The sequence below is a fragment of the Choloepus didactylus genome, chromosome 1, assembly GCF_015220235.1.
Source record: "Choloepus didactylus isolate mChoDid1 chromosome 1, mChoDid1.pri, whole genome shotgun sequence".
Lineage (NCBI taxonomy): Eukaryota > Metazoa > Chordata > Mammalia > Pilosa > Megalonychidae > Choloepus > Choloepus didactylus.
In genome coordinates this window covers 85,177,369-85,192,294 of record NC_051307.1, presented here as the reverse complement: position 1 = coordinate 85,192,294, position 14,926 = coordinate 85,177,369, and the positions used below count along the sequence as shown (strand labels likewise).

The 14,926-nt window shown below is 38.6% G+C and overlaps 1 pseudogene; it reads left to right on the top strand.

Annotated features, from left to right (window-relative positions):
- Positions 1-2,997, top strand: part of LOC119517834 — a 33,147-nt pseudogene extending 30,150 nt beyond the window's left edge.
- Positions 2,998-14,926: the final 11,929 nt, after the last annotated feature.

The following is a 14,926-nucleotide window of genomic DNA, read 5'->3' as shown; positions in this document are numbered from 1 at the left end:
CTTGTACTGAAATGGTGGTTGGGTTCCACGTTCAGTTAAATCCTCACATTGGGCTGTAGCTTCTGGGATTCCACCCCCTGGAAGCCTGGAATTTTCCAAACCTTCAGATTCTGGTTTCTTTGAACCCAAGAGTTCAGTTCTAAGTTTATCTCTGTTCTGTCACATTTTACTGTAAGTTGCAAGAAGAAGCCAGGCTACTTCTTCTATATTTTGCTTGGAGATCTCATCAGCTAAATATTCCAGGTTGTTGCTTTCAAATTCTGCCTTCCATCCAACACCAGGACTCAATTTTGCCAAACTCTCTGCCACTTTAAAACAAGGATCTCCTTTATTCCAGTTTGCAAGAACACTTTAATCATTTCTGCTCAAGGCCTCGTCAGAAGTATCTTTAGAGTCCATATTTCCCCAAATAGTCTCTTCAAAGCAGTTTAGACCTTTTCTATCAAGCTCCTCACAATTCTTGCAGAATCTTCCCCTTATCCATTTAAGAAGCCACTCCAGCATGTTTGGTATTTGTAAACACAGCAGCATCAGCACCCACTTCTGGTACCAAAATCTGTTCTAGTTTGCTAATGCTGCTGGAATGCAAAGCACCAGAAATGGATTGGCTTTTATAAAGGGGGTTTATTTGGTTACCAAGTTACAGTCTTAAGGCCATAAAGTGTCCAAGGTAAGTCATCAACAATCAGGTACCTTCACTGGAGGATGGCCAATGGTGTCCGGATAATCTGTTAGCTGGGAAGGCACGTGGCTGGCGTCTGCTCCAAAGTTCTGGTTTCAAAATGGCTTTCTCCCAGGATGTTCCTCTCTAGGCTTCAGCTCCTTAAAAATGTCACTCTTAGTTGCTCTCAGGGCATTTATCCTCTCTTAGCTTCACTGGAGCAAAAGTCTGCTTTCAAAGGCCATTTCCAAAATGTCTCTGTAAGCTGACGCTCCTCTCTCAGTTCCAGTGCATTCTTCAAAGTGTCCCTCTTGGCTGTAGCAAGCACGCTCCTTCTGTCTGAGCTTATATAGTGCTCCAGTAATTTAATTCAGATCCACCCTGAATGGGTGGAGCAACACCTCCATGGAAATTATCCAAACAAAGTTATCACCTACAGTTGGGTGGGTCACATTTCCATGGGAACACTCAAAGAATTACAATCTAATCAGCACTGATATGTCTGCCCACACAAGATTACATTAAAGATAATGGCATTTTGAGGGACATAATGCATTCAAACTGGCACACTGCTTTATGAACTAAGTTTATGTAATATTTTAAATCCTTTGTTGTTATTTCAACAATGTTAGTGTCTTCACCAGGAGTAGATTCCATCTCAAGAAACTTCTTTCTTCGCTCATCCATTAAGAAGCAACTCTTCGTATGTTCAAGTTTTATCATGAGATTTTAGCAATTCAGTGACATCTTCAGCTCTACTTCTAATTCTCATCCTCTTGCATTTCCACTGCATCTGCAGTTACTTCCTCCACTGAAGTTCTGAACCCCTCAAAGTCATCTATGAGCGTTGGAATCAACTTTTTCCAAACTTCTGTTAATGTTGTTATTTTTACTTCCTTCCATGAATCACAAATATTCTTAATGGCATCTAAAATGGTAAATCCTTTCCAAAAAGTCTGAAATTTACTTGCCCAGATCCATCAGAGGAATCACTGTCTATGGAAATCATGGCCACATGAAATGTATTTCTTAAATAATTAGAGTTGAAAGTCAAAATAACTTGACCCAGGGTCTGCAGAATGGGTGTTGTATTGGCAGGCATGGGAACAACATTCATCTCTTTGTATATCCCCAACAGAGCTCTTGGGTGATCAGGTACATTTTCAGTGAGCAGTTGTATATTGGAGGGATTCATTTTTCTGAGCAGTAGGTCTCAGCAATTGGCTTAAAATATTCAGTAGGCCATGTTGTAAGCAGAAGATTGGTCAGATTGTCTTACTGAAGACCCCAAAAGTCCCAAACCAGTTTGTCAGAGAAGTACTGGAAAAGTGTATGGGATTGTCATACCATCAGCGTATATTAGATATCGTGCCTCCTACCTTCTCAGCTCTGTGTCCTGCCAACCTAACCTGCATTTACAAGTATGGAGATGAAAGTAGCAATTCCCTTCCTGGACATTCTGTTGCCCTCTGTTTATCCATTGCATTTAAAAGTAAGGCTAACCAATGATGAAATCTTCAGCATTCTGAAAGATGTTCCAAATCCTAACCAGGATGACGATGACGTTGAAGGATTCAGTTTTAACCCTTTGAAAATAGAAGTCTTTGTACAGACTGCTACACTTGGCAGCCAAACTGTTTAGCCATTCCTTCAGTGCTCTTGCAAAGTTTCATGAAGTCTTCAAAACCCTGGCAGAAAGTGATGAGGGGAAGTTACATGTTCTAAGACTTATGTTTGAAGGCTGGAGGAACCACCCACAGATGATTGCTGTACTAGTGGATAAGATGATTCAGACACAGATTGTTTACTGTGCAGCAGTAGCAAATTGGACTTTCTTTTCAGAATTATCTTGTGACTTTACTAGGTTGTTTTTTTTGGGAAATCTTGCACACCACTCTTTGAAAGATGAACAAACACATTCTGAAGATCCAGAAGAAGCTAGAAGAAGCTAAAGAAAAACTTTCAAGGCAGCACAAATGGTGCAGTGGTGATGATAACAGAAGCAGCAACAGGAAGGATGGGGCTCTTGAGGAGGAGAAAGAAAGCTGCAGGAAGAAGTGAAATTGGCTCAGAGTGAACAAAAGAACCTCTTCCTTGTCATATTTCAGTGTTTTCTCATGATCTTAACTGAGCACTTAATACGATGTGAGACTGATGGGACCAGTGTCTTAACACCTTGTCTTAAGAACTGTATAGAGAGGCTCCAGCAGATCTTCTTACAGCATCACCAAATAATCCAGCAGTACATGGTGACCCTGGAGAACTTCCTCTTCACTGCTGAGTTAGACCCTCACATCTTGGCTGTGTTCCAGCAGTTCTGTGACCTGCAGGCCTAAAGGTCATTTTTTTTCTCCTCGTGTTGAGATTTTTAAAAAATATCTTAGAATATTTGTCTTATTTTTGATGGTTTAAATGCTTGCTTTCTTATAGTATCCTTTCACTTCTTAAAGGAAACAAAGGGGGAGGGTTACATTGAGGAATATGAACTTGATTAGCTTTAATTACCCCTATATGACTTACTAATGGTGGTGATGTGACCTGACCATAGGATGGTGTATATGTGACAGATACAATTTTAACTGATTCATTTAATATTTTCTGTTTTTAAGGAACAAAACAATATAAAACAAAACAAACAAAAAAACTGATCTAAGATACATGAAACACTAGAGATCAAGCTTACAAAGTGGTATGTAGAACCGATGGTTTATTCCCAAGTAGCCTAGCTTTTCACAGCTTGTGGGTAACCTAACATGACTGAAATAAAACTGAAAGTATGTTTTTTTTTTTCAAAGTGTTTTGCCCATTTTTCAATTGGGTTATTTTTATTATTGAGTTGTAAGATCTCTTTATATATTCTGGATATTAAACTCTTATCAGATATGTGGTTTCCAAATGTTTTCTCCCATTGAGTAGGTTGCCTTTTCACTTTCTTGACAAAGTCCTTCAAAGAACAAAAGTTTTTAATGTTGAGGAGGTCCCATTTATTTATTTTTTCTTTCATTGCTTGTGTTTTGGAGGTAAAGTCTAACAAATTATAGCCTGCCACAAGCTCTTGAAGATGCTTCCCCACCTGTTCTTCTAGAAGTTTTATGATCCTGGCTCTTATATTTAGGTCTTTGATTCATTTTGAGTTAATTTTTGTATAAGGTGTGAGATAGGGGTCCTCTTTCATTCTTTTGATATGGATATCCATTTCTCCTAGCACCATTTGTTGAAGAAGACTATTCTCTCCCAGTTGAGTGGACTTGGCAGCCTTGTCAAATATCAATTGGCCATAGATGTGAAGGTCTTTCTTAACTCTCAGTTTGATTCCATTTGTCAGTATATCTATCTTTATGCCAGTACCATGTTATTTTGCCCACTGTGGCTTTGTAATATGCTTTAATATCAGGAAGTGTGAGTACTCCAACTTCATTCTTCTTTTGACTGTTTGGGGCCCCTTACCCTTCAAATAAATTTGATAATTGGCTTTTCCACTTCTGCAAAGTAGGCTGTTGGAATTTTGATTGGGATTGCATTGAATCTTTATTTTCTCCTTAAGTTTTTTTTTAATTGAGATTGTTCATGTTCCATACAATTATCCAAAGATCCGAGGTGTATAATAAATTGCCCATGGAACCATCAGACAGCTGTGCACCCATCACCACAATTTTTTTGAATTTTTAGAACATTTTCATTACTCCAGAAAAGAAATAAAGATAAAAAAAAGGAAACTTAAATCTAACCAGCCCCCTCCATTATTGACTCATAGTATTAGTATAGCACATTTGTTACTGTTGATGACAGAATGTTAAAATACTAACTGAAGTATATAGTTTGCAATAGGTATGTTTTTCTCCCTATATGCGCCTCTATTATTAACTCCTAGTTATAGTGTCATACATTTGTTCTAGTTCATGAAAGAGATTTCTAATATTTGTACAGTTAATCACAGACATTGCCCACCACAGGATTCACTGTTTTATACATTCCCATCTTCTACCCTCTAATGTATGGTGACATACGTGACTCTGAGCTTCCCCTTTCCACCACATTCACACACCATTCAGCACTGTTAGTTATACTCACAAAGTGCTACTGTCACCTCTGTCCCTTTTCAAACACTTAAATTCAACTTAGTTGAACATTCTGCTCATAATAAGCAGTGACTCCCCATTCTTTATCCTTGGTCTATATCCTAGTAACTGATATTTCATGTCTATGAGTTTACATATTATAATTAGTTCATATCAGTGAGACCCTGCAATATTTGTCCTTATGTGTCTGACTTATTGCACTCAATATGGTGTCCTCAGGGTTTCTTTATCAACCTATTTTTTTTAAGACAGTTTTGTTCACACCCCATGCATTCCATCCTAAGTAAACAATAGATGGTCCCCTGTATAGTCACATATTTATGTATTCACCACCCTCACCACTCTCTATATAAGGACATCTCCGTTTCGTCCACAAAGAAGGAGGAAGAGTCAAGGTAGAGAGACAAAGGAAAAGAAAAAAGAAAGAGAAAAAGAAAAACACATGACAGCTAGGAAGCAACAAAAGGAAAGGTAACATTAAGCTAAAGTAGAATAAAGAGTCAGACAACACCATCAATGCCGAGTCCCATACCCCTCCCTTATGTCCCCCTCTTATATGCATTTAGCTTTGGTATATTGCCTTTGTTACATTAAAGGAAACATAATACAATGTTTCTGTTAATTATACTCTCTAGTTTGCATTGATTGTATTTTTCCTCCAATACCACCCTATTTTTAACACCTTGCAAGGTTGACATTCATTTGTCCTCCCTCATGTAAAAACATATTTCTACATTTTATCACAATTGTTGAGCACTCTAGGTTTCACTGAGTTATACAGTCTGAATCTATATCTTTTCTCTTTTCTTCTGGTGTCCCACATGCTCCTAACTTTCCTCTTTCAACCATACTCACAGTCATCTTTGTTCAGTGTACTTACATTGCTGTTCTACCATCACCCAAGATTGTGTTCCAAACCTCTCACTTCTGTCTTTTCCTATTTGTCTGTAGTGCTCCCTTTAGGAATGTAGCACAGGTGTCTTTTTCACAAACTCTGCCATTATCTGTTTGTCATAAAATATTTTAAACTCTCCCTCATATTTGAAGGACAGTTTTGCTGTATATAAGATTCTTGGTTGGTGGTTTTTCTTTTTTAGTATCTTAAATATATCACACCAGTTCTTTCTTGCTTCCATGGTTTCTACTGAGAAATCCACATATAGTCTTACCAAGCTTCCTTGGTATGTGATGGATCATTTTTCTCTTGCTGCTTTCAGGATTCTCTCTTTGTCTTTGATGTTTGATAATCTAATTATTAAGTGTCTTACCATAGGCCTATTCAGATCTATTCTGTTTGGGGTATGCTGCACTTCTTGGATCTGTGATTTTACGTCTTTCATAAGAGATGGGAAATTTTCATTGATTATTTCCTCTATTATTGCTTCTGCCAGTTTTCCCTTCTCTTTTCTTTCTGGGACTCCCATAACATGTACATTCCTGCGTTTCCTGTTGTCATTCAATTCCCTGAGATGTTGCTTATATTTTTCCATTCTTTTCCCTATCTGTTCTTTTGTGTGTAAGATTTCAGGTGTTTTGTTCTCCAATTCCTGAGTGTTTTCTTCTGCCTCTTGAGATCTGTGTTGTATGTCTCCATTGTGTCTTTCATCTCTTGTGTTTTGCCTTTCACTTCCATAGATTCTGCCAGTTGTTTTTTCAAACTTTCAATTTCCACCTTATATTTGCCCAGTGTTTTCATTATATACTTCATCTCTTTTGCCGTATCTTCCCTAAACTTTTTGAATTGATTTACTATTAGTTGTTTCAGTTCCTGTATCTCAGTTGAAGTGGAAGTGTGTTCCTTTGACTAGGCCATAGCTTCATTTTTGTTAGTGTAGGTTGTAGTTTTCTGTTGTCTAGGCATCTGGTTTCCTTGGTTGCCCCAATCAGGTATTCCCAGACTGGAAGGGGCTCAAATCTCAGAAGGGAGCAATATTCAGTATCAGGTATCTCTGAGGGTGTATCTTAGAAGATTGACACACCCTGTGAGGCCTCAAGCCACTGTGCTTTTCCTAAACTGCCCAGCAGGTGGTGCTTGCCAACCTGTAGCTCCTAACTGGTGTAAGGAAATGTGGCCCCCTTAGTCCTTAGTTTCTGTTTTGACTGTTTTCCCCCAGGCTCTGAGGTCTGGTTCTGAATGGAAGGCTGGTAGTAGGGCTGGACACCATCTCCTTCCTCTTAGGGAAGGTACATCCCCTAGGGGCTTTTCATTTGCATTTAAAGAGGCTCTTTGTCTCTCTGACTCTGCTATCTCCACCCTTGTCTGGGTCAGAGAGCTTTGAAATGAAAATGGCTGGGGCTTTCTCCACTCAGCCGCTCTGGTTGAGAGAGAGAAAAAGGGACAGAAAGCCCACCTTCAGGGCCAGTCCACAGTCCCACCAGCTTCACCCACCAGCCAGAGATAGCACTGGTCCTCCAGCCTTCCCCTCCCTGCACAGAGAATTCTGCTGGCTCTTTAAGGTCAGTCATCACTAAAAGCTTCTGTCTGCTTGTTGGGGATTTGTAGCTTGTATTGAGCAGTCCACATTTGTTAATCAAAACCCAAGTTAGAACTGAACTGAGGTATATTTGCTTGTTCAGAGAGTGCTGCTCTCTATCACAGCAAGGTTTTGCAGTTTGGGCTGCCATGGGGGAGAGGCTCTTGGTGCAGTTCTGCAGTTTTTACTTAAGATTTTATGCTGCAATCTCAGGCATTCCTCCCAATCCAGGTTTGTGTATGATGTGTGGACAGTCACATTTGCTGCCCAGTAGTTATTCCAGATCATTTATTAGTTGTTCCTGCTTGTTTATTAGTTGTTCCAGGGGGACTAACTAACTTCCACTCCTCTCTATGCTGCCATCTTCTTTCTCCTCCCTCATATCATTTTTAGGGAAGGCAGTACTTAGATTTTTCTAACATTTGTTAGCCAGTAAAAAACCTTAACACTTGTGCAGACAGGTAACAGCATAAAGCTTAAAAATGCAATGCACTGTTGTGGTGGCTACTGGGTGTGGAGCCCTTTGATGAAAAGATCAGTGTCTCACCTGCACAGCTTTGATGTACTTCTCCAGGTCTGTAGGGTGTTATATTTGAGCCTGTGGGAAATAAGACTGGCCAGCAACTTGGTCTTGCAAACATCTTCTGAAATTCCTTTTCCTCCACGAAGGCCTTCTGCAGTGATTTGAGGAGAAGCAACAATCTTCCTTCTCCCTATCCTGTAGACATTCAGCTCTCCCACAGCCTACCTGGCCCCATTACATCTCAGTCTACCAACATACCAGTAACCACCCCCCTCCCCCATCTACTCTCATTTTTCAGCCTTGCTTGTCTCTGCCTGACTGCGGAAGAGCAGGCATTACTCATGAGTGGTCAATGCCCTCTTTAGGAGTACAATTCTCCTACAACCATCACAGAACCAAAATCTGTTGGTGCTTGGCTTCTTTCAGACAGGGATAACATCTGAGTTAATATGGAAGAAGGATTCTCAAGGATAAGCTCTTTAAGAACATCCTGTTGAGTCCATGGACCAGAGAAGTCATAGTGTTCTTTCAACCAGTGAGCAAAGTTTTAATAAGTATTTATGATGAGTTTCTCACTGAGCATCAAAAGAAGTCCACAATCTCAATGTAATCACAATCAAAATAGTAGCAGAATTTTTGTTCCCCCTCACAAAATTGACAAGTTGATTCTAAAATTAATTTGGAAAGGATGCAAAGGACCAAGAATAGCCAAGACAGTCTTGAAGGACAAGGCTGGAGGATTAACACTGGGTAGGGGATGCTGTGATGTGCTGCCTAGATCCCTCTTTTAAGACTGAAGAGCTTAATCCATGAGCTATTGGGAATGCTGCCAGGAGACATCTTCTACCCATCAGACTCTATGGGAATTGCCTCGGCTACAGAGCTTCCTTGCTTAAGGTATATTTCCTTCCCAGGACAGCCAGTAACTGATGACTTCTTGACATGGGGCATAGAGTCCCTGTTTTGTTTTGCTAAAGCTGCCAAAATGCGATATATCAGAAATGGGTTGGTTTTTACCATGGGGGTATATTAACTTACAGTTTACAGTTCTAAGGCCGTGAAAGTGTCCAGAGTAAGGTATCAACATGAAGTTATCTTCTCTGAAGAAAGGCTGCTGGCAATCCAGACTCCTCTGTCACATGGGAAGGCACATGTCTGGCATCTGCTGGTCCTTCTTTCCTGCTTTTAGCATCTGGTTTTGGTGGCTTCCTCTCAGCTTCTCTGTGGGTCCTCTCAGTTGCTCCAGGGCTTTTCTGTAAACTTCTCTTAATTTCTTCTCTTTTCTGCATTGAATCTTTAAATCAATTTGTGTAGAATTGACATCTTAAAAATATTTAGTCTTCCAATCCATGAATGTGGAATGTCCTTCTATTTATTTAGGTCTTCTTTCATTTCCTATAACAATGTTTTGTAGTTTTCTATGTACAAGTCCTTTACTTCCTTGGTTAATTTATTCCTAGATATTTGATTCTTTTAGTTGCTATTGTAAATGGAATTTTTTCTTGATTTCCTCCTCAGATTGCTTATTTCTAGTGTATAAAAACACTGCTGATTTTTGTGTGTTGATCCTGTATCCCACCGCTTTGCTGAGCTCATTTATTAGCTCTAGTAGCTTTTTGTAGATTTTTCAGGATTTTCTCTTTATAGGATCATGTCATCTGAGGTTGCCATCACTATCTCACATCACCTTAGCTGTGCTCAGGGCCCAGCGTCTGTCCTATCACCCCCTACTCCCAGCTTCCATCCCACTCCCTGTGGATTAGGTTTTGACTTAATGGAATGTTGTGTTTGGTTTGATCATCCATGCAGACCACTAAAACCTTCTCCATATCAGCCATATGTTTTTCTTTCTTTTCATTCATGTGTTCACTGGATTGGCACTTTTAATTTCCTTCAAGAACTGTTTTTTTTTTTTTTTTTTTTTTTTGCATTTGCAACTTAGATAACTGCTTGGCACAAGAGTCCCAGCTTTTGGCCTATCTCAACTTTTAACATGGCTCCCTCACATAGCTTAATCGTTTCTAACTTTTGATTTAAAGTGAGAAACCTGTGACTCTTCCTTTCACTTGAACACTTAGAGGCCGTTGTAGGGTTATTAACTGGCCTAAATTCAATATTGTTGTGTCTCAGGGAATAGGGATGCCCAAGGATAGGGAGATAGAGAGGGAAACAGCTAATCATTGGTGCAGTCAAAACACACATAATGTTTATTGATTGTTTGCCATCTTATATGGGCACAGTTTGTGGCTCCCCAAAACAATTACAATAGGAACATCAGCGATCACTGATCCCAATAACAGATATATGAATATGAAAAAGTATGAAATATTGTGAGAATTACCAAGATGTGACAAGAGACATGAAGTAAGCACATGCTGTTGGGAAAAAAAAAGGTGTCAATTGACTTGCTTAACACAGGGTTGCCACAAACCTTCAATTTGTATAAAGTGCAATATCTTTGAAGTATAATAAAATAAGGTATGACTGTACACTAATAATGCAGGACTTCCTTCTGCTGTTTTGCTATTTTGTCTTTGGAAATCTTATTACATTTTTGACCCTCAATTCTTCCATTAATGCCCACTTTCCTATTTATTTGATTTGTTGTATCATTTTGAGTCCCTTCTCATTTATTTCGGAATATGTTTTTCATATATTTTCTCTATGTTACCAACTTAACTTCAATAGCATATACATACACTGTTCCTAGGGCCCTCCATCCCCCCATGCTTTTGTTGTACTTGTTACAAATTATACCTTTATATATTGTATGTCCAAAGCCATAGATTTATCATTAATTTTTATGCCTTTGCATTTTAGAACCTTTAAGAAGTAAAAAGTGGAGTAACATACCAAAAATGCAATGTAATAGTGTACTATCATTTATAATTAACCATATGGTCTTTGTTTCTTTATGCCACTTCAATCCACTATCTTGAGTCCTTTCCTTTCAGTCTGAAGAACTCCCTTTAACATTGCTTAAGGGCATGTCTATTGGTGACCAACTCCCTCAGCTTTTGTTTAACTGAGAATGTCTTACTCTCTCCTTCATTTTTGAGGTAGTCTCACCAGATATAACATTCTTGGTTGGCAGTTTTGTTTTCCAGCATTTTAAATATTTTGTCCCCCAGCTTTCTTACCTCCATGATTTCTGATGAGAATTTGGCACTCAACCTTATTGGACCTCTTTGTACAAACTTCACTGCTTTTCTCTTGCAGCTTTCAGAACTCTGTCCTTGTCCTTGGCATTGGACAGTTTGATTGCTATGTGTCTGGGTATGGTTCATTTTGTGTTTATCCTGTTTGGGGTTCATTTGGATCCTTGAATGTCCTCATTCATATCTTTTGTTGAATGTTGAAAGTTTTCTGCCATTATTTTTTCAAATAGTCCTTCTGCTCCTTTCTCTCCTTTTTCTCCTTCTGGGATACCCATAACACATAAATTTGTATGCGTGAGGATGTCCCACTGGTATCTTAGTCACTGTTCACTTTTTTTAAATTCTTTTTTTTCTTTGTGCTCCTGTTTCAATTTCCTAGGCTGCTCAAAGCAAATACCATAAAATGAGTTGGTTTAAACAACAGGAATTTATTTGCTCATGATTTTGAGGCCATGGCTGCTCAAAGGAAATACCATAAAATGGTCTGGGTTAAGAAATGGAAATTTATTTGCTCATGGTTTTGAGACCATGAAAATTTCCAAATCAAGGCATCATCAAGGCAATGTTTTATTTCCAAGGATCAGTGTTTTGGGGCTGGCTGCCAGGACCCTGTCTACTACATGACAAGGCACATGACAGTGTCTGCTGGTCTCTCCCATTTCTTTCAGGTTTCATTGATTTCAGCTTCTTTCTTCCATGGATTTCTCTTTGTCTCAATTTCATTCTCTTATAAAGGTCTCCAATAATAAAATCTCTGATTGAGGTGGGCCACATCTTAACTAAAGTAGTCTCATTGAAAGGTACTATTTGCAATGAGTTCACACACATGGGAATGAATTAGATTTAAGAACATGTTTTTCTGGTTTAGATACAGCTTCAAACCACCCCAGCTCCTCAGCTTGAGCCATTTCAATTGTCTTGCCTTCAAGATTACTGATTCTTTTTCTATCAGCTCCAATCTTCTTTGAATTTCTCTAGGGAATTTGTCATTTCAGTTATTGTCTTTTACTACAGCATTTGTTTGGTTCCTATTGAGAATCTCAAAGATATTTGCATATTGTTCATTCATTGTTTTCCTCATTTCTTTTAATTCTTTCTCTGTGTTTTCCTTTATCTTTTTGAGCCTACTGAGGATAATTTTTAAACCTCAGATACTTTGCTTGGTGTTTCCAAAGTTTGGTCCTCTTCATTGATGGTTTCTGGATTTTTATCTTATTCCTTTGAATGAGCCTTCATTTCCTGTGCCATTATTTGTCCTGTAATCTTTTATTTCCTGTGCCTTTATTTGTTTGGTAACATTTTAAAGTGTTAACTCTGGGATTTAGTCCCCAAGCTTTCTGTTCCTTAACTTTATATAGCAAAGAAACAAGAAAATTCCAGAAACTTTCAGTGAAGAGGACAAGAATTTGGACATAACGGATGAAGACTTTTAAAAATGATCCTCTTTAGGCACAAGGAGTTAAAGGAAAACACAGAGAAAGAACTAAAAGGTATCAGAAAAAGAATGAATGAATGAACAGTAGGAGAATCCCAATAAAGAGATAGAAATTTTAAAAAGGAAACAACCAGAATAACTGAAATTGAAGGCAACAATAACTGAAACAAAAAATTCTCTAGAGGGTTTTAATAGCAGATTGGAGCTAGCAGGAGAAATAATCAGTGTTCTTGAAGACAAGATGGTTGAACAATTGAGGCTGAGGAACAAAAAGAGAAAAGAATTTTTTTAAAAAGCAAATAAATCCTAAGAGGCCTGTGAAACATCATCAAGTATACCAATATATGCATTATGTGAGTCCTAGAAGTGGAAAAAAGAAAGGGGAAGAAAGAATATTGAAAGAATTAATGGCAGAAAACTTTCCAAATTTAATGAAAGATATGAAAGTTCACATTCAAGAAATCCAATGAACCCCAAAGAGGATAAACTGATAGAGAACTGTGCCCAGAAACATAGTAATCAAACTGTCCATTGCGAGGTCAAGGAGAGAGTTCTGAAAGCTGCAAGAGAAAAGTAATGAGTTTTGTACAAGGGAATCCTAATGAGATTAAGTGCCAATTTCTTATTAGAAGTCATAAAGGCAAGAAGGCAGTGGGATGAAATATTTAGAATACTAAAGGAAACAATTGCCAACCAAGAATTTTATATCCAGCCAGACTTTCTCTCAGAAATAAGGGAGAGATTAAGACATTCCCAGATAAACAAAAGCTGAGGGAGTTCATCATCATTAAGCATTCCATACAAGCAATGCTAAAGGGAGTGGTTCAGACAGAAAGAAAGAACAATAGACAGTGGATTGGAGTGCCATAAAAACATAAACAGTTCTGGTAAATGTAACCATGTGGGTAAGTATAAATGCCAGTACTATTGTATTGCATTTTTTGGGTATGTTATTCCACTTTTTACTTACACACTCTAAAATGCACAGGCGTAAAAGGTAATGTATCTATGGCTTTGGACATACAATGTATAAAGACATTATTTGTTAACAAGTCTATGGCTTTGGACATACAATGTATAAAGACATTATTTGTTAACAAGTACAAAAAAATTGGGTGATGGTAGCATGAGAATAATTAACGGTGCTGATGGTATGTGAATGTGGTGGAAAGGAGGAAGTTTAGAGTCATGTATGTCACCAGAAGGAAAGTTGGAGGTTAAAATATGGGAATAACACAATGAATCTTGTGGTGAACAATGTGATTAACTGTACAAATATAAAAAAAGTTATTTCATTAACTAGAACAAATGAATGAGACTATTACAAGGAGTTAATAATAAGGGGTATGGGAGAAAATGTACCTATTGCAAACTATGGACTATAATTAACAGTAATATTTTAATAATCTTTCATCAACAGTAACAAGTGTAACACACCAATACTATGTGTCAGTAATGGGGGGTTAGGGATATGGTAGGATTTGGGTTTTCTTTTTTTTAATTTCTTTTTGGGAGTAATGAAAATATTCTAAAATTGATCATGGGGATGTATGCACAACCATGTGATGATACTGTGAGCCAGTGATTGTATACTTCTGTGCTGGTTTGATCTATTATGTCCCCTACAAAAGCCATGTTCTTTCATGCAATCTTATGGGGCAGGCTTATTTTTGAGTGGGACCTTTTGATTAGGTTGTTTCCATGGAGATGTAACCCACCCAGCTGTAGGTGAGTCCTTTTGATTAGATCACTTCCATGGAGGTGTGACCCCACCCATTCCAGGTGGGTCTTAATTAGATCACTGGAGTCCTTTAAGAGAGCTCACAGAGAGATGGAGCTCAGAGAAGCTGAGAGATATATTTTGGAGACCAGTTGAGATATGTAATCCAGAGTTTGCCCCTGGGAGAAGCTAAAAGCTGGCAGAGACCCAGATGCTTGGAGATGCAGACAGAAAGATGTTTGGAGATGCTAAGCTAAGAGATGAAGCCCAGAGTTTGCCCAAGAGAGGCTAACAGAGGATCCCCAGATGCTTAGAGAGAAATGCCCTGGTAGAACAAGCAAGGATGCACAAGAGCTGAAAGAGAGAAGCAGAAAGAGACAGAAGCCCAGAGACATTTTGGAGAAAGCCATTTTGAAACCAGAAATGGGGAGCAAAGGACCAACAAATGCCAGCCATGTGCCTTCCCAGAGGTGTTCTGGATGCCATCAGCCTTTCTTCAGTGAAGCTTTAGCAAACCAGAACACTACTCTCTCTCATTTGATCACTGTCTCAATTTTAGGGATATCTGGGCTATGACCACTCTATTGAAAAGGGGTGTTGAAATTATGGGGATGGGAGTATGCAGCTGGTTGACATTCTTGAAGAGACTGGTGCCTCTGGGTTTTGGCCTAGGAACACTCTGGAGGTTTTAAGTTTCTGAAAAACAAACTTAGTGAGTGAAACTTTTATAGAGACTCAGATAGGGATCTGGATATTCTTTAGGATTTTTGGGAATACAGTTGGTTTAGGCTTGGCTTACTGTGGCCATTTGCAATAGCTAGCTGAAGTTTGCATAAGGGTAACCTCCGGGATCACCTGTCCACTCTATTTGAAATC